Genomic DNA, 26761 nt, shown 5'->3' with positions numbered 1-26761 from the left:
GCCTATACCAGAATGACTGAGAGGGTCACCCAACCTGACCCTGTATCAGAGTCCTTAAGTTAGCCCTAGGGCCTAAATCTCACCTCTAGTAACTATAAGACCTTGGGAAAGTATTTTACTTCTTCAAAACACCAGGTTCCCCTACCAAGTTCAGAATTCTAATCCCAGTGTCTAATTTCCCTACCACTACAGCAGATTACCACTACAGCCCAGTTAAACAAAGTCACTTGTCTCAAACAACAAGAACCTTAAGGTTCCCTGCATGTAAAGGAGAAATAAAATCCTTGTCTTGCCCTCTTGCAATTCAGGTACTGTGAAGGTGAAAAGAGATTCCATGCTGTGTTTGTTGCCAGACTGTGCTATGTGCCTGAAGGCAAGAAGACCCCTTAAGGGTGGAAGATGATACGAGTCTTCAGAGGCAGAGTCACCGGGCAGGTAGGCAATTAGCTGGAAGCAGGACAGGATAGTACAAATTGGCATTGCAACCAAAGGATATTGCCTCTCAAGATTAAGGGTGCCACAAATTTGGTACAAAGAGGACCACTCAAAATAATTCCACAGTCGTTTTATTTCATTAGTTTATTGCAATAAGTTTGTGTTTCTTTTTAAAAGATTTCTAATAAAGAGCATGTTTGGGTATTTGAGTGCAATGCCTGCAAATGCCACAGGAGGGCATTAGATCCCTTAGAGCTGGAGTTATATGTGGTTATGAACACATCAACATAGGTGCTGAAAACTGAGTTCAGATCTACAGTAAAATCAATGACCACTCTAAACACCTGAACCATCTCTTCAGTGCTCTCTGTATAGCCATTTCCTCCTACTGAAACATTGGTGGAGGTGGGGATGGGGGTGAGGGGTGGGGAATGGGCAGTGCAGGGCACCGATGGGACGCAATACACTCAAAAGACTCATGAAGTAAAAGAATTTCACAAGGCTCAGAAAGCTCCTAAAACCTACAAGATCCACAAGGCCTATGTCCCCAGCTCCGAAAAAAAGAACCAAAAAAAAAAAAAAAAATATATATATATATATATATATATATATATATATATATATATAAAAACTGTTCAAGACCTCAAATTGGAAATAAAAATCAATAAAGAAAACCAAACCGGGGGAATTCTGAAAGTGAAATATTTACAATTCAAGCAAGAACCACATATGCAAGCTTCACCAACAGAATACAAGAGAGAGAACAGAGGATCTCAGGCACTGAAGATACAAGAAATGGTTACATTAATCAAAGTAAATGTCAAATCTTAAAAACTTGTCCAAAAAAAAAAAAATCCAGAAAATTTGATGCACTAAAAAAGACCAAATATAAGTATAACAGGTATAGAAGAAGAAGAAACCCAGCTCAAAGGTTCAGAAAATATTTCCAACAAAAACATAGAAAGAAATGCCTGTAAAAGTACAAGAAGCACACAGAACACGAACAGACTGGACCAGAAAAGAATGTCTCGAGCTGGAGAGATGGCTCAGTGGTTAAGAGCACCCGACTACTCTTCCAGAGGTCCTGAGTTCAATTCCCAGCAACCACATGGTGGCTCACAACCATCTGTAAAGAGATCCGATGCCCTCTTCTGGTGAAGACAGTTACAGTGTACTCATATATAATAAATAAATAAATCTTTAAAAAAAAAAAAAAAAGAATGTCTCCTCAGCACATAATAATCAGAACACTAAATATATAGAAGATAGAACATTAAAGGCTACAAGAAAAAAAAGGCCTGGTAACATAAAGACAGACCTATTAGAATGACTTCTCAATGACTCTTAAGAGCCAGAGGGCCTGACAGATGTGCTGCAGATTCTGAGAGAACAGATGATAGCCCAGACTACTTTACCTAGCAAAACTTTCCATCACCATAAATTGAGAAAATAGAACATTCCATGATAAAGTCAATTTAAATGGTATCCACCTACAAAGCCAGCCCTACAGAAGTTGCTAGAAGGTTTCCTTCTAAGGTGGTTTGAGTTACACCCATGAAAACATAGGAAACAATCTCAAACTAGCAAAATCAAAAAGGAAACACACACACATACACATACACACACGCATGCACCACCAAAAGCAAACAAACAACGACAACAAGGTAACAGAACTCAACATTGGTCACTGATACTTCACAATTCTCCAATAAAAAGACAAAGACTAACAGAATGTGAAAAACAGAATCCATCCTTCTGCTGTACCCAAGAAGCACATCTCAACATCAAGGATAGACATTACCTCAGAGTAATGGGCTAGAAAAAAGTATTCCAAGCAAAGGGAACTAAGAAGTAAGCTGCTGTAGCCATTTTAAGCGCTAATAAAACAGACTTCAAGCCAAAACTAATCAAAAGAGAAGGGGAGGACACTGTACACCCAAAGGAAAAAGCCAAGATGACATTTCAATTCTTTTTTTTTTTTTAAAGATTTATTCATTTATTATATGTAAGTACACTGTAGCTTGTCTTCAGACACCAGAAGAGGGCATCGGATCTCTTTACAGATGGTTGTGAGCCACCATGTGGTTGCTGGGAATTGAACTCAGGACCTCTGGAAGAGCAGTCGGTGCTCTTAACCGCTGAGCCATCTCTCCAGCCCGACATTTCAATTCTTAACATCTATAACTCAAACACAAGGGCACCCAAGTTTGTAAAAGTAACACTATCACAGCTTAAGTCACATACTGAACCTCACACACTTATGGTGGAAGACTTCAATATCCCATTCTTACTAATGGACAGGCCATCCAGACAAAAATACTGGACCTAAAAGATGTTATAAAACAAACAGACCCAATGAATATTTATAAAACATTTCATCTATCAGCCAAACACAAATATCTTCTTCTCTGCACCTCACAGAACTTTCTCTAAAATTGGCCACATACTTGGGACACAAAGCAAGTCTCAACAGATATATGAAAATGGAAATAACACCACACATCCTATCAGAACAACATGAATTAAGGCTGAATATCAACAACTGAAATAAGAGAAAGCTTACAAACTCATGGAAATTAAACAACTCTCTAAAGAATGAAAAATGAGTTAAGACAAACAAAAATAAAGAAGTTAAAGAGTTCCTAGAGGGGTTGGGGATTTAGCTCAGTGGTAGAGCGCTTGCCTAGCAAGCGCAAGGCCCTGGGTTCGGTCCCCAGCTCCGAAAAAAAGAAAGAAAGAAAAAAAAAAGAGTTCCTAGAATGTAATGAAAATGAATACACAGCATACCCAAACTTATGGAACACAATAAAATCAGTTCCAAGAGTTAAGTTCATAGCAGTAAATGCCTACATAAAGAAATCAGAGTGATCTCATACTAGCAACTTAGTGGCACACTTGAAAGCTCTAAAATAAAAAGAGCACACCCAAGAGAAATAGACAGCAAGAAATAATCAAACTGAAAGGTGGAATCAACAAAATAAAACAGAATGCAAAGATTCAATGAAACAAAGAGTTGGCTCTACGAGAAAACTCAATAAAGGGGAAGAGAGAAAATCCAAATTAACAAATTCAGAACAAAAAGGAGGAGATACTAACAGACACCAAGGAAATTCAGAGACTCATTAAAGACATACTTTAAAAAGCTGTATTCCACCAAATTAGAAATCTAAAAGAATAACCTTGATAGGTACCACTTACCAAAGTTAAATCTGTATTAAACAATTTAAAATAGTGAAATAGGAGTCATAGCGCCCCCCACCAAAAGACAAAAACCGTATGGTTTTAGAGCAATTCTACAAGACTTATAGCGTTAACGCCAATGCTCTTCAAATTACTCTACAAAATAGAAACAGAAACGTGAATCCACAGTTAACCCTGATACTGCTATCACATACTCAAAAAAACCACAAAAGATTTACAAACCAATTTCCCTTATAACACGGATACAAAAAATACTGAATAAAATACTTGAAAACCAAACATAGGAACACAGAAAAGATCATCTACATCTGCCATGATCAAGTAGGGTTCATTCCAGAGATTTGGGGATGGTTCAATATAAGAAAATCAGTAAATGTAACTTAACATATAAACAAAGAAAAAAAACCCACATGATTAGGTGCAGAAAAGGCCTTTGACAAAATTTAACATGCCTTTATAACTCCTGAAGAGATTATACACAGGGGCATAAGTAAAAATCATAAAGGCAGTTTACAGCAAACCCCCAGCCACCGCAACTTAAATGCAGAGAAACTCAAATCAAGTCCAATAAAATCAAGAAAAAGACAAGGCTGCCCACTCTGTCTATAGCTATTCGATATAGTATTAAGTCTTAGCTAGAGCAGTGAGACAACTAAAGGAAGGAAATCAAGGGGATACAAACTAAAATGGAAAATGTCAAAGGATTATTATCTGCAGATGATATGGTAGTATACATAAGTGTCCCCAGAACTCCTACAGCTGATAAACACTTCCAGCAAAGTGGCTAGCTTTCCTGTCTACAAATGACGAATGGACTGACAAAGCTGTGGAATGGAAACACCACCTTTCACAATAGCTTCTAATAATATAAAACATCTTTGGGTAATTCTAACCAAGCAAGTGAAAGACGTGATAAAAACCTCAAGCCTTTAACAAAAGAAATTTAAGAAGTTATATGAAAAGATCTCCTATTCTCACAGGTTGCTAGGATTAACACAGTAAAAATGGCCATCTTACCAAAAGCAGTTTACAGGTTTAATGCCAATCCCCATCAAAATTCAAAACCAATTCTTTTCAGATCTAGAAACACAAACAACAACTCAGGATGGCTAAAACAATCCTTAACAATCAAAGAACTGCTGGTTCCACCATTCCTTGTTTTAAGCTGTACTACAGAGCTATAGTAATAAAAGATACATGGTATTGGCAAAAAAAAAAAAAAAAAAGACACAATGGAATCAAATTGAAGACCCAGACATAAATCTACATACATATGGACAGTTAATTTTTGATAAAGCTGGAAATGCACTCTGGAATAAAGGCAGTATCTTCAACAAGCAGTGGTCAAACTATATGTCTGCATGTAGAAGACTACAAGTAAGTCTATATTTATCAACTTGCACAAAACTCAAGTCCAAGTGGATCAAAGATTTCAACATAAAAGCAGATATACTGTACCTGATAGACGAGAAAGTAAGGAATCGCTTGGAAGGCACTGGCATAGAAGACAATTTCTGAACACTGATAGTACAGGCATTAAGATCAATTAAATGGGGAACTGGAGAGATGGCTCAGTGGATAAGAGCTCTGACTGCTCTTCTAGAGGTCCCGAGTTCAAATCCCAACAACCACATGGTGGCTCACAACCATCTGTAATGGGATCTGATGCCCTCTTCTGGTGTGTCTGAAAACAGCTGCAGTGTACTCACATAAAATAAATAAATCTTTAAAAACAATCAATTAAATGGGACTTCATGAAACTGAAAAGTTTCTATAAGGCAAAGGACACCACCAATCAGACAAATGATAGCCTATGAAATGGGAAAAGATTCTCACCTACTCCACATCCAAGAGAGGACTAACATACAATATTTATAAAGAACTCAAGAAACGAGATAGCAAAAAAAAACAAAACAAAACAAAACAAAAAAAACCTATTTAAAAATGGGGTACAGATCTAAACAGAAAATTCTCAATAGGGGAATCACAAATGGATAAAAAAACTAAGAAGTATTCAACATCCTTGGCAAATCAAAGTTACTCTGAGACTCCATCTGACACCTGTCAGAACAGCTGACCAAGATCAACACAAGTGGCACAGCTCACGCTAGTGAGGACAGCGAGCACGGGGAGCACTGCTGGTGTTCACTGCAGCTATTGTCATAGTAGCCAGAAACTGACAACAACCTAGATGTCTCTCAACAGAGTAGAAAAGAACATGTGGTATAGCTACATAAGACAGTAGTATCATCCAGCTGTTTTAAAAAAATGACTTCATGAAATCTGCACACAAATGGATGCAGCAAGAAAAAAATTCACCCTGAGTGAGGTAGCCCAGACCCAGAAAGACACAGACACACAGAGAGACAGAGATAGAAGACAGACAGACAGACAGACAGACAGACCCAGACCCAGACCCAGACCCAGACACACACACACACACACACACACACACACACACACACACACACACACAGTGGGTATTAGCCATTAAGTAAACGATAACTGAGCTACAATCTGTAGACCCAGAGAGGTTAGGTAAAGAGAGGAGCACACAAAGATCTCCCTGGGAGGAGAAAATAGAATAGATTTTACAGGCAGAAGGGATTTGCCTGGTTGCAAACTATGCGAGGGCAATGGTGGCACAAAACTTGTGGGAGTAACCAACCACTATCTGATGTGACTTAAAACCTACTCTTCAAGAAGAAACCCATTTCTGATACTGCTTAGGTAATCAAGAACCAGAGACTAGATAGCCCAGAGACCCTAGAGTAAACCCTACATGTCAAAAAAAAAAAAAAAAAAAAGTATAAAATGGCTCCTATTGATATTCTGCTATACTCAAAGACCAGTGCCTTAGCCAGTTATCGTCAGAGAGGCTTCCCCCAGCAGCGGATGGAAACAGACACAGAGACCCACAGTCAGACACTCTGACTGTCTCAGAAACTGGAAATCTCCATCAAGTTTTTTTCCCTCAGAGCTTGGGGAATCCCACAGAAAAGGAAGGAGAAAGATTTCAAGACTCAGGGATAAAGAACCAGGAGAACAAGGGCTCTGAATCAACTAAGCAAGAGACTGAAGCAGCAAGCATAGGCCTGCATGGACCTACGCCAAGTCCTCTCACATACATGATAGCAACTAACTTCGTTTTATTAAGGGAATGTTGACGATGACCACAAGTGGGCCTCTGACTCTTGCACCTGCTCTCGGGACTCTCTTTCTCCTGTCAGGTTGTTGTATCTAAAAAAATGGGTTTTTTTGTTGTTGTTGTTGTTGTTGTGTTTTGGAAAAAAATACAACATGTTTAAAACACTGAAATAAAAGCAGGACGATGACCATGAATTCAAGATCAGCCTTGAATAAGACCACGTCTCTGAAACAAAAACAAAAGGAAACAAAAAACCAAACTGTAAGGGGTTAATGAGATGGCTCAGCAGTACTAGCATGTACTGCTCCTCCAAAAGACGCACACATGCACGCACGAACACTGCATAGGTGAATATACAAAATTAAAAACAAGTCAGATAAATCTTTAGAGAAAGGAAAAAAAAAAAACAAAAACAAAAACCACTGAACAAAAACAATTGTGTTCCCAATGCATCTACGGGTGCCAGCATAAGACACCTATAGGTACATGCCTTCCTCCTATGACACAGAAAGAGACAAGTTCAAAAGATGCTCAGTCACATGGCCAGAAAGTGATGAACTCCATGTTTCATGTCTGTAACCATTTATCTCCCAAATCTTATTTCTATTTGGGGTCTGCCATTAAGATCCTTAAATGGTCACTAACCTTCCCTACACTTTCATAAATGTCAAGCAGAAACAGAAAGTCCTCGCACTACTTATCTCAATACCTCAAAGGCATTATTATCAGGGATAAAAGAATCAGAATAATGGGAAATCTCTGAAATGCATACATAAATATTGCTGTCTTTACTTTCTTCTTTTCTTCTAAATTTATGACATTCTTTCAGAGCTTCCCAGTCGGGAGCCCCTTAAAACTTATTAAAACATCAGTTTCTCTCAGTATTGATTACTCTTGAAGTTGTTTAGTAGTCATACTAAACAGCCAATCTAATTCTTAAGAAACAGGGAGTGAAAGCAGGTGAGTGAATGGAAGCCTGGCAAGAGGCTAATGGACCTGGCTGTGGGACCAGAGCCTTAACCTCGTCCTGAGACATGCCTGGGAAGTAGGTTCCAAGGCTCATTTGGGATAGCAGTTCAGGATCAGGCAGTTCAGGGGTTACTAGGAGAAGGCACAGGAGATCAAAGTGGGAGACTAGAAAAGGGAAATAGACTGAGTTAGATACTTTTGCTTTGTTCTGAGATAAGAGAATCGTTTAGGGTAAGGAAAAAATATAGTTTAAAAAAAAAAAAAGGTTGAAAACCACTGGTTATAGAACTTTCAACATCTCCTCTAGCTCTACCTGAGATCAATCCCTCATGATCCAAACAGCTGAGATGGCCATCTGTTCTCTTTTGGCAACTAAAGACAAAAACCATAGCAAAACATTCTTGAATCTAGGCCCTGTGTTCTTAATGAAGGAACTATAGTACTGCACTATAGAAGCCAGTCACACTGTCCTGAGCCTTAACATTTCTCTATATACTTCTCTAGAATTCCTCATCAGTAGGAGTCATTCCTTTTTCTTTTGTCTTTCTCTCTGTGCATGTGTTCATGTGAATGTATGTATGTATGTATGTATGTATGTATGTATGTATGTATGTATGTGAGTGAGTGTACAGAGGTAAGTGTGAAAACCAGAAGTCAATCAGATATCATTCTTCAGTAGCTGTCCATCTTGCTTCCTTTTTCAAACAGGGCATCTTGCTAGCCTGGAGCTCACCAAGTTGGTCAATGAGTCACAAGGATCTGCCCAACTCTTACCTCACGATTATAGGATTACACTCAACTTTTATTTCCTTCCTTCCCTCCTTCCTTCCTTCTGTTCTTTTTGAGACAGTCTCACTATGTAGCCTAGACTAACCTGGAGCTGTTATATAGACTAGTCTAGCCTTGATTTCATAGAGAACTGCTCTGCCCACATTTAAAGGCATGTGCTACCATGTCCATCAAGCTGCCCTCTCCCTCTCATCCTCCCCCTCTCCCTTCCCCTTTTCCTTTTTTCCCCTCCAACCCCTCTCTTTGGTTTTGAATACAGAGTTTTCTGAGTAGCACTAGCTGTGCTAAAACTCAGTCTATAGATCAGGCTGGCCTCAACTAGCAAGCTTTTCTTAACATTGGTTTGGGGAACTGAACTTGAGGTCCTAATGCTTACATGGCAAGCACTTTATCAACTGAGTTACTTACTCGGACCATGTGGTGGTCCTCCTAATCTCTAATACTGGGAAACCTTCATGACTTCCCTCTTCTAACCCCCACCCCATGCTTACTTAATCACAAAATACTGGCACACAGAATGTGGTTATTATATTTTAACAGCTGGAGAGGTGGCTTAGTGGTTAAAAGACTGGTTGTTCTTCCAGAAGACCTGGGTTCAGTTCTCAGCACCTATTTGACAGCTCCCTCAATTGTCCAGTCCTAGGAAATCCTAGTCTCTCTGTTAGTCTCCTCATGTACCATACAGGCAAAATGCCCACGTGTATAACAATAAATAAAATAAATATTATGCTTTATAACTGAATGATATTCTGAATCTAAAAATCCAAAACAGGTTCAAGGTAAATATTCTTGGCTAAAGTCAGGCAATGTGATTTCAGGTAACTTCACCATAAAATACTTGGTGATCTTAAGAGCAAGTTCCAGTCATTCTTGTGACGCTCTGTAAATGAGTTATCGCTTACGATCACGAAGGTCCTCTTAGTGTTGAAGGTGAGATTTAGACTCCTAAAGTCCCAGGGATGATACTCTTCTCAAACTACCTGTATATCCACAGAATACAGGAGGCACAGTCGACAACCACAGGCCCCAATACCGAGCACATAGGACTCTGCCATCAGCAGCACCGTACACTGTTGGCTTACTTAATTCCTCTGACAAACTGCCACGAATAAAGGGAAGGTGAGCAGCAGAGCATTTTAATGAGTCCAGGGCCTAATGAATCTTTCTCTTCCTATGTCAATTAGAATTTCAAAGCCAGGATCTCCAAGGACCAATTTATTGGGGGCAGAGAGAAAGCCTTTTGTTCACGAGCTGCTGCTTCCTGAGCCAGCTGCCACCACCGCCGCCGCCGCCGCCGCCGCCGCCACCACCACCACCACCCCCCCCCACCCCACCCCCGCTATCTGTTAGATAACGTCCTGCTTACTCATGTATGACGGCTGGTGTGACAGGGACTGACCTGGGGGCTCTTTTTTTGCCCAAGACCTCTGGGGACTAAAATAGAGAAAGAAAATGAGACCCAGAATTCCTTACAGTAAGAGTGGTTAGAGAAGAACTGGTTTTACTGCCATCTCCTGGAGTCTTCAAAGTGCGAACATACACAGATCAGCTTGCCTTAGCCTTTATTTACTCAATCAAGTTTTATACAGTATTACAGTATTTACCAGAAGTATTTAACTCCCAAACTAATCTCTGTTACTTTATCTGCCACAATGACAAATCACCTGAGAAAGTCAAGTAAGGGAGTAAACATTTATTTTGGTGTATGTTTTCAGTCCATGACTGCGACCCACTGCTACAGGCCTATGACAAATGAGGCTGCTCACCTTCTGGCACCTAGGAAGCAGAAGACAGACAAAAGGGGCCAATTACTCCTTTCAAAATCATGTCTTCAATGACCTACATCTTCTAACCAGACCTACTTTCTAAAAGCCCATTTAGTAAGAACCTATCAGTGAGTGGACTTAACCCACAGGAGAAGCCATTACCTTCATGGTCTCAACACCTCAATAGTGCTACCAGCGAGGGAGCTAAACGTTCAATCCACTGGTGAGGCAGGGAATGACCCACCATCACATCTTCATATCTAAAAACTGTAACAACCTCAAAAGCCATTATGAACAGTACTTACTGGACATGAAAACTGATGTTCTTAAGAGGCAAAGAATTAACCTAGGAACAAAATTAGGAAGCTAGCAGACAGTGATCAGAACTTATATAATTCTGAAGGCAGGGGTCTTTCTACCAAACTATACCAACCCAGTTTAAAACAAGGCACCTGGCAGGTGGTTGGGTGGGGGAAAGAGGATTAACATTTGAAATGTAAATAAAAAAATTTCCGGACTGGAGAGATGGCTCAGTGGTTAAGAGCACCGACTGCTCTTCCAGAGGTCCTGAATTCAATTCCCAGCAACCACATGGTGGCTCACAACCATCTGTAACGGGATCTGATGCCCTCTTCTGGTGTGTCTGAACAGCTATAGTGTACTCATATATAATAAAATAAATCTTGGGCTGGAGAGATGGCTCAGCGGTTAAGAGCACCCGACTGCTCTTCCAGAGGTCATGAGTTCAATTCCCAGCAACCACATGGTGGCTCACAACCATCTGTAAAGAGATCCGATGCCCTCTTCTGGTGAAGACAGTTACAGTGTACTTATATATAATAAATAAATAAATCTTAAAAAAAATAAATAAATCTTAAAAAAAAATTCCAATAAGCTTAAATCAATAATAAGAAAAAAAAAACCCAAATATAAAACAAACAAAAAACCAAAGGCACCTGGCAGATGCTATCGAAAGCATCAGAGATGGCCTCCAAGAGCTCAGCAACGTTTGAACACTTGGTCAATTCACTCTCTTACACAAGTACATGGAAAGTGTACATGTTCCCCAAATCCTGCCCTAGAAATCTATGTAGCTGATTTGTGTGGCATTTCCAATTGGTATTTAACAGCTCAGCCTCCGTGTAGCTAGACAATCAGTTTCTGTTCTGTTCTCTCTAGGAGGAACAGTGCCAGCTGAGAGCCTACCATTCAATCATCAGAAAATACATTTTGATGTAAGCAGACATAATCAAATCAGGCTTCCAAATGGCTATGAAGTTGAATCTCAGGAAGCTGATGGGAAAAGCAGAAGACATCAAATTTATATTGCAAAAGGAAGGAGAGCCAGAGCAACCACTGTCAAGTAGACGGATACAGCAAAATCTCAACCTGGCTTCTGCCTGGCTCTTCTGCCTGTGTTACAACTGTTTGTAACTCCAACTTGAGGGAACTCAACACCCTCACACAGACAAAATACCAATGCACTAAAATAAAGATAAATTTTTTAAAAAGTGGTAGCATTCTGGTGAGGAAGAATCTATCTACTATGTTTAAAAATAAAACAAAAACTTGGGCAAGTAAGATAGCTGCAAGTGCCAACCTGAGTTCCATCTCTGGAACCCACAAAAAGATTGAAGGAGAGAGCCAATTCCATGAAGTTGTCCTCTGATCTCAACACATAGCATGGCACAAACACATTTTAGCACCTGCTTGTTATATTATGAATTAAATTATGCACCGGCAGGAAACATATCCATAGGCCTAAGTACCTCACAGGAACAAGATGTTAGGAAAGAAGAGACCCCTGATACCCAGCCCAGGTAGAGGACGTCAACCAAGTGTTACTGGCGGCCACTTTGGCAATGGAGTAACTAACATATAGCCACACGTAGTTCAAAGAGCCTGGAGTAAGAGTTATGGCACCTCTCACTTACACAGAATATAAAATTTTAGGCAAAATCCTTAGCTGAGGCTCAGGTTACACAATTATAAAATGTGAATACTGGTTGAGGTCTTTGTTGTTTTTCAAATGGTGTCCAGGAACTCAGTTTTAAAGCAAATGCCTCAGAGACAGTCTTTTGGAAAGTTGGGGAGAGGAGCAACTGTGTTTACTGCAAAACTCCAACAAAGAAAGCAGCTCTGCTGGGCCTTTTCTACGAACAGCTCTTTTGTAAATGTGTAAGTATCTGTTAAGGATCCTTGACTCTAATATCCTAAAATTTCATTGTTTTATGACAAACTATAGTGACCAGCAAAAGAAGAAACAAAAATATGCCCATCCTTTACTTGATTCCTGTAAGTATAATGTAAAAAGGGGCCCCATCATGAAGTCACAAACAGTATATACAAGAGTTCAAAGTTAAAGACCAGGCTCAGTTCCTATCAAGTAGGAAGCCTAGACATGAAACTCCATCTTGTTTTTAGAAAGGAAAAAAGATGTGAAAACACAGGAGGTCTCAGAAAGCACAGAGACTAGGGGATAAGGTCCTGCTCCTTCTGTGACTAAGCAGTGGATGGGTCCAAGCCTGGGAAGAGAACCGTCTCAGAAAAAAGCTTAAACTCACTGGCATCATGGTGACTAAGGATTTGGGATTATGTCACTCAATAGCAGAGTCCTTTCTTCGAAGTATAGGCCTCTGACAATATACTGCTTTGTAAACTCTAAAGCAAATACGGATTTGAGGAACTACCTAAATCTAAAATAATCTTATCCCCAAAACGAGTCCTGTTGCAGGTCTCAACTCCCACTCCCCTGAAGGAGGCTCACTGAGCTTGACATTAAGCTTGGTCTATACAGACTGATTTCTTCCTTCTCCTGCTCTTCAGTGGTAGGCACACGAGAGGTCCTTACTTGTCTGAGATATCCCTCTCTCAACTTTGAAACAACAGGTACATGTTTTACTAGACACTCTTTCATGTCAAAGATGGCCTTTTGATTCCTGAATCTCTGGAGCCCAAATCTGAATTCTGGGTAAGGCAGTTTGAGACAGAGTACAACAGAAACCTGAGAAAATGACTAAGGCATGGAAGAGAGTTCCAATTCTCAGGTTACCCAATGCCTATCCTTTGTTGGACACTTTTAACTACTCTTCCAGAACTGATGTGGCCAGAGGCCATTGAGGTAGCATGGCTATTGGGAAAGAGCTCAGTCTCTGAAGTCAGGAGGTCAGAGTTCAAACCAGAGCTGTTTTAGACAAGATGTAGCCTCTGCATTATTTCTTCATGACAAAGCCTTAGCTTTTCCCTCTGGAGATATTAGTAATTTAATGAATTACAAAAATTAGTTAGATAATCTATTTAAAATACTGGCCACAAACACACAGTAGAGGGAGAGGGAGTGGCACAGAAAAGCAGCAGGAAGGGGGTGAGAACAAAATAAAGGGACATATGCATAAAGATGCTGATGAACGTGTTACTCATACTGAGCTAAAGAGTTAATAAAGACTGGCAAGCCGGCTCAGTGGGTAAGTGTCTTAAATTCAGTCTCCAAGATTTGGGTGATAAAAAGAACCAGCTCCCAAAAGTCTCTGACCTCCTTTTGTACTGTAACACGTAAGCAACAGTGAGTCTTTTCTATCAAATACTATAAAATTTGGGTTTGTGACAAGGAATTCAAATCTTTTTGTCTCTCCTACCTTGTAAGACTTCATGCAAATGTTTTAACCCAATTCCCTATAGAATCACTATTTACACAAAGGCCTTGGATTAAAGTGGTTAACCTCCCCACCCCCTTTATTTCCTTTGTACTTTTCTTTTAAAGGTAGCCAAATTTTAAGAGACTAGGAGGCTGGGGTCGGGGATTTAGCTCAGCGGTAGAGTGCTTGCCTAGGAAGTGCAAGGCCCTGGGTTCGGTCCCCAGCTCCGAAAAAAAAGAACCAAAAAAAAAAAAAAAGAGACTAGGAGGCTAAACCTTAGGCTACAGAGAAAAGACACAGACCCTCCCAGTGTGAGAATAAAAACCAAAGACACCTCCAATCTGTGTGCTGACTTCTCCGCTTCTGTGAACGGTACACCCTTGTGACCAAGAGTAAAGTTTTGCCTTGCTCAGGCTCTTACTGAAGCAATGGCCTCTTTCTTTGCAAACTTATTTCTAATAGCATGCATGCATCTATGCACATAAATTAATCTTAAAATTCTTAAGTGGGAAAGGGCAAACTAGCAAAAGAAAACAATTATTTGATTTCTTTTTAATTGAATCATTGAAAATAATGATCCTGATTCACATGATGACAGGTAGGGAAGACTCAGGGACAAACCCCAGCCAGCAAATCAGAGTGTAGCACCACGGGAATGGGCTAATTAGACAATCTGCTGTGCTATTCTAAGATCATCTGGATCTTGTACCAGCCAAAGTAAACCAACAGGAGTACTGCTGAAGCACTTTTTTCTAAAACAAGTACAGCTTATGTTATTGACACACAGCACAGGGGGGACTTAAGAAGGCTGTTGATGAAGATGTTAGGAAAGCTGACATTTCTGCTCCAATCTTTGCTACCACATATATATGAATGCAAATGGCCTTGGCTCTAGAGAAGAAAACCCTGGAATGAGACAGAGGAGATCTGGAATCTGGTCTGAGCAAGTGGCTTCACTTCTTGAGCCTTAGTTTTTTCTTTCTTTTTCTCAGTATTATTCCTCTACATGTCTAGTCTATTACCACTATCCCCTCTTTCAGATAACAGTATGGTTCTAAGATTAAGTTAATACTGACAAGAACTGGAATTCTGGGTGTGTCTTTCTATTCTGTTCTACTGTGTTATCTGTTATATGAAAGGGCTGGATCAGAGAAAACAAAGCATTTCTAGAGCTGGGGGAAAAAACAACATGTAAAATGAGTAAGTAAAAATAAACAGACAAACAGACCAACCAATCGAGATAACAAAAACAGGTTTCAAGAAGATTCTAAATATTCTAGGGCAAGATAAAGTCATTTTTTTTAAATGTATACAGGTATTTGGCCAGCATGTAATGTCTGTGCACCACTTATGAGCCTAGTACCTGCACAGACCAAAGAGGGCCTGAGACCTCTGAAAAACACCCAATGTCATCTCTTTAGCCCCTAAAGCCTCCAAAGTAGCTGGGATTATAGACCTGAGCCACCACACCTCACTTTATCTCATAATCCTAGTACCACACAGCTACCAACAGATTTTGGTTTCCTGAACTGTAGTTTCCAATTTCCTAACTTAGATCCTGATTTCTTGCTGTATTCTTGGGCTCAGAACTCCCTGTCACCACCAATATTCCTAGCAGTGTCTCGTAATTGATCTTCCTACAGGACCTCTCTTACTTAACTATCTACTTCTCTGCCCACTATTTCAATGAAAGAAAAAAAAATCTTTAGCTTTAATGAACTAAAGGGGGAAGGGTCCCCAGCACATATGCACATAGTAATAATAAATAAATAAATGTAAAAACAATCTAAGCCTTAGGATAATCAATGACCCAGTCATAATAAAACCTCTCAATAAACTGGGGGGGAGGGTGTTTACAAAGGAATTTTCTTAGCTTAGTAAGTCACTCACAAACAGATGTTAATAGGTTAAGACTGAGTATTACATCATGAAATAAATGAGAACTAGAACAAGGTAAAGCTCTTATCAGTTCTCTGCAACACCATACTACACAGAAAGAGGTACTGGCTGCTATAGCTAGTCAGAGGGTTTATTTTTTTTAAGATAGCTATTATGATATTCTTCTATTTCATTCAAAACATTCATGTGATTTCTTTAAGACAACTTCTCCAGAGTCTAATGCCCCCCTGCTTATCTCCTCCTCTAGACACTAAAACCTGCCTTTGTTTTCTTCAAACACAACCAACACGATTCTGTTTCAGGACCTTGCTGAACAGAACTTCTTGTACTTAGAATGTTATTTCATGAGATGAAGAGCTCAACTCTTCATCTTCTGCACTGACCTTATTTTTTAGACCTTATTCTTTAATCCCCCTTATCCTACATTATTTTTCTTCATTTTTATTCATTTTCTGCTTTCTTCTACAATGTAAACCACAGGATCAAACTATTTTATTCACTGCTAAACTCAAAACCTGAAACCATGCACAGTACATAGAAAACACCAATAAATACTGGGTAAATGAATAATAAGTGTCTTCAAAAAATTCATATAGTAAAATGAATAAAAGGGAGACCTACGATCGAAAAACTGAAAAAGACAACAACAGTTTAGAAGCCCAAACCCAAGTGTACTAGAAAAGTCTCTGCAGCCAGATTCCACTGTATTCTAAGCTTAGCTCTTCCAAGGAATGCCTACATGCCCTCTCTAAATCTGAGGAATTTATAAAACAAGAATATCAACACATAACTCCCAAACTGCTATGAAAATGAAATAAATTTATATAGATTTAGAATGTGCCTAGTAATACAATATATCCCATAAATAACTAACTCATGTTTTCTTTTAAACTAAAACCACGGGTCTTACCTAATTTCTCTAAGTTCCACCCCCCACCTTAGTGAAGCACACAGATGTCTGTAGGGCTGTTAACCACCTTTATATTCAATGCCCTCCAGTCTATTATTTTAAACTTATTATCATTCTTTTACCCTTATTACTGTCAGCTTCCAACTCTACCTCTAGCTATTAGTGTGGCATCGCTACTCTTGCTGCTTTTAATTTTACCTGTAGGAATTGAAAAGCAAGATTGCTAAACTTGTAATAACATGTTAAAAATAAAAATAAATTAGTACTACGCAAGGACTTAGGGATGATGCTGCTTTGCTTCCCTGTGTTTCAGCTGGGCTCTGGGTTAAATAAACCATTATACATATTCTTATATAGTACATACTTATTTACATAGAATCATCCTTCCCCCCACCCACCCCCCAGCGGAGGACTGAACCCAGGGCCTTGTGCTTGCTCTACCACTTGTGCTTGCTTTACCACTGAGCTAAATCCCCAACCCCAGGAATCATTCACTTTTACACAAGGTTTCTTCTCTGTGTAGCCCTGGCTGACCTGGAACTTACTCTGTAGATCAGCCTGCCTCTGTCTCCTGCATGCTGGGATCAAAGGCCTGTGCTACCACCACCCGGATGAACAATTCACATTTTTAAGTAAAGTGAAATGGTAAGTTCTAAGCTTGGCACACAAGCCATGGAAAGATCGGAATTTGTAGAACTTTAGACCACCAAGACAAAGGTGTTAGTAAAAACCAGAAGATGGGGGCTGGGGATTTAGCTCAGTGGTAGAGCACTTACCTAGGAAGCGCAAGGCCCTGGGTTCGGTCCCCAGCTCCGAAAAAAAAGAAAAAAAAAAAAAAAAAACCCAGAAGATGCAGAGTATGGAGAAAAACTAGAACTTGCCAACACTGAATCCAAGAGTACCATGGGGGCATTATATCCCTCTGTGCCCTCTCAAGTAGACAGAGATGAAATACAAAATGGCCTAAATTAATGGCCAGGGGGGAAAAACACTGCCTAGTGGGAAAGCTGAAATAACCAGTAAGGTGTACAACTTCAACACAAGTATCCTTTTTCACTAGTAGCTGGGGTGCGAGAGGGCAGTTCTTCTGAGACAACAGGAAACGTACAGCTGTTGAAATGGGTCCTGAAAAGAGGTGCTTTAGATCTACACTACAGCAGAGGCCCCTCAGCCTGGGCACTGAGTGTATTTAAACCTACAGAACACATGATGCAAACTGCAGCTGCCAGCATTGCACACTTCTGTCATCTGAGCCCTGGAATCCATTTTCCCTATGATAAAATACTGCTCTGGGTAGGTCCTGCAGAAGAAGGAGAACAGAACAAAGAGGAAAGATTTACAGCAGAAATCCCCTAAGCAAAAGCCTCCCTTTCACTCTGGGGATAGGGTGGCAAGCAGGTCTCACTTTGTCTCCCTTGTGCTACCTACTGATTGACAAAACTTTTTTGATTTAGATTTCCATTTGATTCTCTACATTATCAGTGAATGGTTGCACACAAAAGACATATGGCAGGGAGCTGGGGACTTCGCTTGGTAGCCGAGTGCTTGCTAAATAAGAACAAAAACAACAAAAACATGTAGCCAGGGGAGTAGGGAGATACAACATTTTTACTAAATGGATGCAGGTTAACAAATAATATTAAAAACTCAGGTCTAGGGGCTGGAGAGATGGCTCAGCGGTGAAGAGCAGTGACTGCTTTTCCAAAGGTCCTGAGTTCAATTCCCAGCAACCACATGGTGGCTCACAACCATTTGTAAAAAGGCATGTCTGAAGTCAGTGACGGTGTACTCACATACATGAAATAAATAAATAAATCTTTAAAAAAAAACAAAAAAAAAACAAAAAAAACCCTCAGGTCTACCAATGTCAACCCAGCTATCTAGGTCCCTAACTCTTGTCAGTCCAACCTCTAACATCCCTTCAGTATTTTCTTCTTCCAGCTAGTAAGAGGGGTCACTTCCTACATAAGCTGCTCCCATCTTGTACTTTTTGATCCCCTCACTATAAATTTTACTGCTCACAACAGACCCCAATTCATCTCCATAACACTGGGCTCCTCAAATAACTTGTATTTCTGAGGAGAGTTGTCTTCTTAAATTTATAAAAACAAAACAAACGAGTAGCAGAATTCCATGGAAACTAGCAAGCAGCTCATGGAAAAATCTGTCACATCATAATAGTATTCACAGTGATCCGATTCTAAGATCAGCTTTATAGGTTCCTAGATTATTTGCACTTCTTGAATCTCAATTTCTTCATCTGTAAAATGGAGCGGTTAGATAAAGTGACATCTAGCATATACATTCTCAATGTGGTCATTTTCCTCACACAGCTCTATTGGATTACTTTATCCTTACCACCTCTCAACGTCACATTCTACAGGACAGAGAAGGCCTAAGATTTCCTGACGCTAACAAGGGGCTTGGTATGTCACAGAAGAAGCTGGAGTCAAGATCCCCAATGGCTCTAAGAACACATCAACAGAATTCATGACAGGGTACATAGAGTAGATGGGTCTTTCTGGCAAATGAGCCCAACATTCTTAATGGCAACTGCAAGAAAGTGACCTCGACCCTCCCTCTAGGCCAGCAGGCCAGCCAGGCTATCCAACCTCTAGAACAATCTAACACCTACAAATAACAGCCTTTGTAGATACCAGCACAAAGGCAGAAAGGAGTTTCTAAACTAACCAATCGCAGCCCAATGTCTCCCAAACTGCCCAGATGCCCTCACTCACCAGTACCAAGAATGAGTTTAGCCAGCTATTTTGTCCTTTGGGTTACAGGGTCAGCAGCAGCTGTCTCTAGAAATAGGGCTCACCTGTAACAGAAAAAAAGAGGTCTGTCAAGGGTCTTACCCTCATACACTTTGAAATCTGATTCAATAGATAAACCTACTTCAGATAACATGGCCAGGGAAAGCCTTTCGAAGGATGCCATGAGGTCAGCATGGTGATAAACCATGGACTCTTCTTTTTAAAAGAACACCAGTAATGACCCATCACATAAATCTTACTTATTTTTTGAGACAAGAACCTCATGTAGCTCAGGCTGGCCTTCAACTCTTTTTTTTTTTTTTTTAAAGATTTATTCATTTATTATTTATAAGTACACTGTAAGTATCTTCAGACACACCAGAAGGGGGCATCAGATCTCTTTACAGATGGTTGTGAGCCACCATGTGGTTGCTGGGAATTGAACTCATGACCTCTGGAAGAGCAGTCGGGTGCTCTTAACCGCTGAGCCATCTCTCCAGCCCTGGCCTTCAACTCTTGATCCTCCTGCTTCTACTTCCCAGACATGCACCACACCCAACCCTCCTGTAGGTTTTGTTTTGTGTGTGTGTGTGTGGTTGGTTTTTTTGGTTTGTTTTTTTTTTTTTTTTTTTTTTGCAAAACCAGAGCTGGTGCTGTGAGTCTATTTTACAGAAAGAGTTCACAAAGATATTAATTACTTTTCTGTAGCCACTTTTCTATGACAAATACCTAAGTTAAAAAGCCACTTAACGAGGCTAGAGAGATGGTCCAGCATTTATTTAGTTCCCGTAAAGCAGCTCACAACCACCTGTAACTGCAGTTCCAGGTGGTCCAACGCCTCTTCTGACCTCTGCAAGCATAAGGCACACACCTGACACACACATGAGACAGAGATGCACATAAAATGAAAACACCGGACACACACATGCAGACAAAGATACACATAAAATGAAAACACCCGCCTTTAAAAAGAGACTTGCCGGGTGGTGGTACAGCACACAACTTTAATCACAGCAAGTAGACCTGTGAGAGTTTGAGGCCGGTTTGATCTACAGAACTAGTTCCAAGACAACCCAGGCTGTTGTTACACAATGAAACCCTGTCTCCAACCTCCCACCACCACTACCAAAAAAAAAAAAAAAAAGAGGGTGGGAGGAGATATAGGGAACTGGAGAGATGGCTCAGAGGTTAAGAGCACTAGTTCTTGCCCAGGACTAAGGATCAATTCCTAATACCCACATGGTGACACACAATAATCCATCCATAACTCCCATCCAAAGCCTTCTTTTGACCCAAGAAGGAACCTGGCACATACGCAGTGCACAGACATGCATGCAAGCAAAACATTCTCACACATAAAATAAGTAAATCGGGGGGGGGGGGGGGGGGGTTGGATGGACGGACGGACAGATGACAGACAGGATAAAGAAGTGGCAGGATGGTTTAGTGGAAAAAGGCACTTTACTGATTGACCATATGAGTTCAAGCCACAGGACCCAAAAACTGGGACTCAACAGATGACTCACCAAGAGGGTTGTGTGATCAACACATACACTCATACAAACACAATTAAATTAGTAAGTAGATATTAGAAATGAGGAGAGAGAGAGTCCGCCATGGAGAGGGAGGAGGGCATAACAGCACATTGGTCAGAAAGCAGAGAACAGAGAGGAAATGGGCCGGGTTATAAAACCAAAAGCCCGGGGTTGGGGATTTAGCTCAGTGGTAGAGCGCTTGCCTAGGAAGTGCAAGGTCCTGGGTTCGGTCCCCAGCCCCCCCACCCCCCGGGGGGGACCCAAAAGCCCTTCCCACAGTAACCTACTTCCTCTAAGGAGGTTCCATCTCCAAAAGTATCCATACCCTTCCAAATAGCGCAACCAGGTAAGGAGCACACATGAACTTATTAACAAGTAGCATTTTACTTTGAAACCACAACATAAGGTTTTTACCCTACTGGACCACAATCTTTTTCCCCATTTACTTATTTACGTGGGTGTGGATCTGTCCTACACATAAGCATGCTATGGTACGTATATGGAGGTCAGAGGACAATTTTTAGGGGTCAGTTCTTTCCTCCCACTATGGGGAACCTCTTTCCTCCCACTATGGGGAACCAGCTATTAAACTCAGGTTGTCACACTTGGCAGTAAGTTCCTTTACCCAGTGAACATCTTACTACCCCTCCCCAATTAAAGATTGATTTTATTTGAGGGCTGGAGAGATGGCTCCTTAGTTAAGAGTACTTGCTGTTCTTCCAGAGGACCCATTGGTTCCTAACACCCACACCAGACATCTCATAAATAGTTGTCACATGTGGCTGCAAGGCTCTCTTCTGGCCTCTGTGGGAACCTGCCACACACAGGGTATTCTCACAAACAGCCAGACACACATGGATAAAAATAAAAGAAATCTTAACACAGACATACAAAAATAAAAATCATAAAGGATTATGATTTTTTTATTTATGTGTTTCTCTGTGGGTTTATGTGAATGAATGTCAAATGTGTTCAGGAACCACGGAGGCCACAAAGTATCAAATCCCCTGGAGCAGCAGTTAGAGGTCTTTGTGGGTCACTGGATGTGCACGCTAGGGACCTTACTGCAGTACTCTGAAAGACAGCAGGTGCTCTCAGTCAACCACCAAGCCATTTCTCCAGGCCCAAGACTACATGCTAAAGGTTGAGATTATTAGCAAGTCCTGTCCTGGAATGAAATACCTGACCAAAGCACTGATATGAAATATACTGATATGGAGAACTTCCTGAAAAATAGCACTTACTGTGTCCTGGATATGTATTCTATCCACATTTCTGGGAAGCACACTACTATGGCCCAATTAACTGCAAGTTAGACTGAAGAGAATTGTTCTTTCCTTAGACTGTTATTTTAGAATATTCCATCTAAAAATAGGGAACAGATTATACAAAAGTATAAGGAAACCAGGAATCTATGCCTAGAAGCAAAGGGAAATAAATCAGGAGCATAAAATTATGGGAACAGAACCTGAACAGTAAAGGTGTGTAATCAAACAAAAGGCTCAATGAGGTAACAAGGGAACACTTTGAGGAGTAGAAGGCTATAAATTTGACAGAAGTAATCATTTTCTGTATTGGCAAACAAATGCTTAAATAGTATGTCTTTATAGAACTTAGTTGTTTACAGTAAATGACTCCCAAAAGCTACCTTAAAAGTGGTGAAGTGGTATCTTCCTTGGGGAAGTGAAAGAAAAAAAAGACTGGGTTTCCCTGTTCCTTGCTTCTGGAGCAGCAACCAAGACAGGAGAGAGCAGCTACAGAATGACAGCCTTCTAGCTCCAACCCCCTCCAGCAATGCTCACCAGCAGAGGGCCTCCTCCAACCCACTGCTGCCACAATCGGTCCTTCTAGGCTTCAACTGCTCACACAGAGAATGAAAGATTAGCACTCAGGAAACAGCCAGGGTCCATAGCCAAGCTTGCGCATGGATTTTCTAGTTCTTTTCTAGCTATCTCAACCCTTCTATGAATCTTGCTTTTCTTAGTCTTGAACAAACTACTCCAGTCTTGTAGTTCTTACAAGACTCCTCCCACTCACAAAAATACCTTACCTTGACTAGAAAAATAAAATGTTGTGTTGCTTCAAGACCTCGTGACATAAATATGCAGCCAGATCACAAAGTGTTCCAGCAAAATTCCACCCTATTCCCTAACAAAGGCAGATGTCAGAATGCCTGGCATATTACAGAAACCCTGATGGGCAGCAGGTGATTTAATGACAGACAATAAGAACTTAATTATGTACCACAAAAACTGAAATTCAATCCAGGCAGTCTCCAGTCTGCCTGGAGGAATAGCCCAAGAATACAACAGATGTGCAAATTCTTGTCTTTGCATATTCTGGGAACTAATAGCATTTCTCCTTTCTCAGCCGAAGAAGCTGCCTCCAGTTCTCCCCTCCTCCTTCCCTAAGAACCAACCCGCAGAAATTATCAAGGGAGGCACAAGTAATTACTGTTTTCTTTTCTCCATGCTAATGAGACAGTTGGATGGTTCCCCTTCCCCCCTCTAGAGCTAGAAGGAGAATCTAAGGCTTTATAATCAGAAATCAACATACCAAAGCACATGCCAGACAGTGCTCTGTACAATTGAGACTATATAGAAGAGACTTTTCTATCCTGCATTAGAAAGCCTGTACCACTTAAGAGAAGAGGTCAGACCAGAGTTAGCAGGGGATCTGTCTAAAATCAGAGGAAAGTCAATGGCAAGGCCACACTGAGCCTCCTTATTCCCAACCACTGTGCTTTTCACACTATCCAGACTTCCTGCAATATAAAATCCGAGTGGAGTTCCCTCAATGCTGAAGCTGAGACTGTTGGTTTCAAGTTTGTGTCAGTTTTGAACTAGCAAGAACTACTACCCACTCTGGAATGCGTTTTTGCTGAAACTCTAGAAACAGCTGGATGTAACTCCCAGGGTTGGTTCCACTCCAGTAACTGAGTTCTACCTATTCCTAGATTCTTGCTTATATTAATAACTACATACAATCTTCACTGTTATGGGTGGTGAGTTTCAAGCACATGAAGGTACTAGCATAAACTAATACTCTACATTCAAAGGGGAAGGAAACTTTGAAGAAAAGGTTAAAAGGAAAAAGGGTGTGCTTTGTCACTGACCCTTGAAGAGAAATCCCAAGTCTCCCAAAGTAGCCATCTTTACTGGAGCTTTTAAGAACCAAAGATATAAAATTAATTGGGTGATGTCAAACTGAAGGGAGTCTAGAATCCACCAGGTCTTCCCCACCATGATGGACTGACTGTACCCTAAAACTGTGGGCCAAAATTTACGCATCCTATCTTAATCCTCTCTTAAGTTACTTTCTGTCAGCTATTTGGTTACAGCAATACACACACACACACACACACACACACACACACACACACACACACACACACACACGGGAGAAAAGAAAAAAATTGGTGGGAGCTGGAGAGATGTCTCAGCAGTTAAGATATTTTCCAGGGGACCAGTTATAGTTCCCAACATCCACAATGGGCAGCCACCTACTACCCCAACCCCAGGAGATCCAATGCCCTCCTCCTCTAGCCTCTGTGGGTACTCACATGCATATATGCATACAGATACATAAATGTACACATAAATAATAAAAAAAAACTTAAAAAAAAAAACAACATCCCAAAATGGGACCACTGCTGCATTAAACATGACTTGTGGATTACAGGAGTTTGGAAGAGATTTGCAGTAGGCATATGGAAAAAGAACTGAAGACTAAAAAGGAACTAGAATGGTATAACCAGGGCTTAATGGGTCATTGTACAGAACCATTCTAAAGGAGTGCCAAAGACTGGAAGGACAAAACAAATGCACATAGTAAAGACTGGAGGCCTAGCCAAATGGTTCAATAGAGGAAGCATTTATTTGTCATACAAGCCTGACAGCTCAAGTTCAATTCCCCAGAACCCACACAAAAGTTTAAACAGGAACCAATTGCACGAAGCTGCCTCTCACCTCCATACTTGAACCATGAACATTGTGTGGTCCCTCCCATTCTTCATTCAATTAATAAATATATGTACTTGGACTGAGAGATGGCTCAGTGGTTAAGAGCACTGACGGCTCTTCCAGAGGTCCTGAGTTCAAATCCCAGTAACCACATGGTGGCTCACAACCATCTGTAATGAGATCTGATGCCCTCTTCTGGTGTGTCTGAAGACAGCTACAGTGTACTTATATATAATAAATGAATAAATCTTTTAAAAAAAAAATCTAACTTCATTCTGTTCGAGTCCTAAAAACATGAATATGGCGAACTCAAAGGTCCTAGACTAATTTGGTGTCAGAAATTTCATGACATTTTATGGTTGTTACACTTACCTAGGTTTACAGTGAGAGAATGCAACAGGTAAAGCAGAAAGAGGGAAAAGGAGAAAAGGAGCTTGAATCTGGTCAAAGTTGAGAAAAGGAATATGTGGACAAAGTGACTGTAAATTGTTGAAAATATTAGCCCTGCTAAAGAGAAACATATGCTCTGCACTGGAGCGATAAAAAGGGACCCTGCCTATTGAGAACTCTAGGCACGCCTGCTCCACAGTGCCACTTAGGAAAGTGCTTTCTTTCTGCCCATCAAGAACCGCAGTTATAATCCAAGAGGACCATGATACATCTCAAGCTAGAGGAGCTTGGGGTCACCCACTGGTGCTGGTTTACAAAATTCAAACTCAAGTCAGCTAAGGTACAAATCATAACCCCAACATTAAACATAGAACCCCAAGGCTTGGTGTTTATCCTGCTAAGTTTTAGTATTACATTGGGCCTAATTGTTGCTTGCTATCCTTAAAAAGGATACCTTTTTATACCTTTAGTATAGAACTATTTTGTCCCCTTTGTCCCACTATACACTGGAAGTATAGAACTTTGCTTTGTACAACTAAGAATGAATGTGTCTCTCAGGGCTCAGGTGAGACTTTGGACTTACAAGGTTTTTTGAAGTTGTATAGACTATACTTTTCATTTTTAAATGTAAAATAATCCTCACCTTGATCCTCCCCAACTTATGGTACTTGTTTTTGGGGGTGGGGAGTGAAACCGTCAGAAAGTGGCAACTAACTCAGATGGGCACTGTAATGTGGGCCTGAAGACTTCATCTGGTTATTTATACTCTCTTACTGCTCTGCTGAGAGCCATTTAAACAGCCATGCCTTTCCATGATGGGAGTGTGTGTACCCTGATATGTTAAGCAAAATAAACTCTTCCTATCTTAAGCTGCTCCTGTCAGGTGAGCTAGTTTTCTTTTGTGCTATGATAAAGCATTCTGAGTAAAAGCAACACAGAAGGGGGAAGGACTTACTTGGTTATACTTTCAGGTCACAATTCATTGAGGATTCCGAGCCAGAACCACAGAAGAACACTGTATGCTGGCTCGTCCTTAACTAGCATTCTTATTCAGGACCAGGACCACCTAATGGTGCTGCTGCTGCTGGGCTGATCCCACCTGCATCAATTAATAAGACAATCTACCGCAAACATGCCTACACGCCATCTGAGGTGGACAATTCTTCAACTGAGGCTCCCCTGTCAGATGCCTGCCTACAGATTGCACTGACACTGACGCTAACACTACAAATGCCAATTAGTGCGCATGCTAGTTTTTGATTAGGAATAAAGCCAGCCTTTGGTTTCTGGCAACTGAAGGGTAGAAACACTTTCAATCTGGCTACAACAAATGTCAGAAGTAATGAAAAGAAAGGGTACAGGGCAT

At 40.6% G+C, this 26761-nt stretch overlaps 1 protein-coding gene across 5 annotated transcripts in view; it reads right to left on the bottom strand.

The window, feature by feature from the left end:
- Positions 1–26761, bottom strand: part of Raly (RALY heterogeneous nuclear ribonucleoprotein) — a 64231-nt gene that overhangs the window by 19666 nt on the left and 17804 nt on the right. For 2 of the 5 annotated variants that reach the window (XM_087651085.1, XM_087651088.1), the window contains exon 1: positions 19491–19574. The exons of 2 other annotated variants lie outside the window; for them this stretch is intronic. The gene's annotated coding sequence lies outside the window, so the exon portion shown is untranslated. Of the gene's footprint in view, positions 1–19490; positions 19575–26761 lie in introns of those variants that run through there. One more of the 5 variants, NM_001011958.1, reaches the window with a different exon arrangement.

This window comes from Rattus norvegicus, chromosome 3 (assembly GCF_021556685.1).
Source record: "Rattus norvegicus strain SHRSP/BbbUtx chromosome 3, alternate assembly SHRSP_T2T, whole genome shotgun sequence".
In the NCBI taxonomy this organism is placed as follows: Eukaryota; Metazoa; Chordata; class Mammalia; order Rodentia; family Muridae; genus Rattus; species Rattus norvegicus.
This window is presented reverse-complemented; position numbering and strand designations above follow the sequence as displayed.